The sequence below is a fragment of the Trichechus manatus genome, unplaced genomic scaffold (genome assembly GCF_000243295.1).
Source record: "Trichechus manatus latirostris isolate Lorelei unplaced genomic scaffold, TriManLat1.0 scaffold00159, whole genome shotgun sequence".
Lineage (NCBI taxonomy): Eukaryota > Metazoa > Chordata > Mammalia > Sirenia > Trichechidae > Trichechus > Trichechus manatus.
In genome coordinates this window covers 276740-277839 of record NW_004444095.1, presented here as the reverse complement: position 1 = coordinate 277839, position 1100 = coordinate 276740, and the positions used below count along the sequence as shown (strand labels likewise).

General features: G+C 38.5%; 1 pseudogene; it reads left to right on the top strand.

Annotated features, from left to right (window-relative positions):
* Positions 1-402: 402 nt before the first annotated feature.
* On the top strand, positions 403-778 carry LOC101357501 (60S ribosomal protein L31 pseudogene; annotated as a pseudogene).
* The last annotated feature ends 322 nt before the right edge of the window (positions 779-1100 follow it).

Below are 1100 nucleotides of genomic sequence, written 5' to 3'. Positions count from 1 at the left end.
CAAACCATACATAAAAATAATTTACAGCTGTATCACAGACCTAAATGTGAAAAGCAAAATAACAAAACTTCTAGAAGTTAATATAGAAGAATATCTTCATGAACTCAGATTAGAGAAAAACTTCTGAAACAGAACACTAAAGTCATTAACCATAAAGGAAAATATTGATAAATTAAAATTAAGAACTTTATTAAAACTCACCACTAACACGTAAAAGGAAGGGCACAGAGCAGGAGAAGAGATTTGCAATACATATAGCCAATAAAAGATTAGTATTAAGAATATATAAAGAACTACAGCTAAGAAAAATACAAGCAGCCTAATAACGAAATGGTCAAAAATCATGAACACACACTTCACAAGACAAAATCAATTGAGCCTTTGCAACCTGGTCCCGGCAATATGGCTCCCGAGAAGAAGGGCAGTGAGAAGAAGAAGGGCTGTTCTGCTATCAAGGAAGTGGTGACCAGAGAGTACGCCATCAATATTCACAAGTGCATCCATGGAGAAGGCTTCAAGAAGGGTGCCCCTCGGGCACTCAGGGAGATCCGGAAATTTGCCATGAAGGAGATGGGAATGCCAAATGTGCGCATTGACACCAAGGTAAATAAAGATGTCTGGGCCAAAGCAATAAGGAATGTCCCATATCATATGTAATGAGGATGAAGATTCACCAAACTAGCACTATATATTGGTTAGCTGTGTACCTGTCAGGAGTCCTGGTATTAGTGAGGATGTGCAGCTTAAACTTTCATATAATTCTGGTGAGAGTGTATGACATCATTATTCTTCTAAGCGAAGCCAAGGGTGGCCTGCTGTAGTTGTGTGATTTTGATTGTTTAGTCAAACTGCCAAACCACCAAGAGTGGGCATTCCAAAAGTTGATAGTCAATGTTTGGCCATGGGGGCAACTTGATAGAAGCAATGGGGGTTCCCAATGAGTGTAGAGTAGCCATATCACCACTGGACTTGTTTGATGAGCAGTCATCCTACCATACTTTGGGATTTCATTTACCTGAGAGTGATTTAACCTTCTTTTTATTTCAGTTACTATAACTTTGGGTTTTCAGTCTCTTAAACCTTTAACTAATTGTAACTGA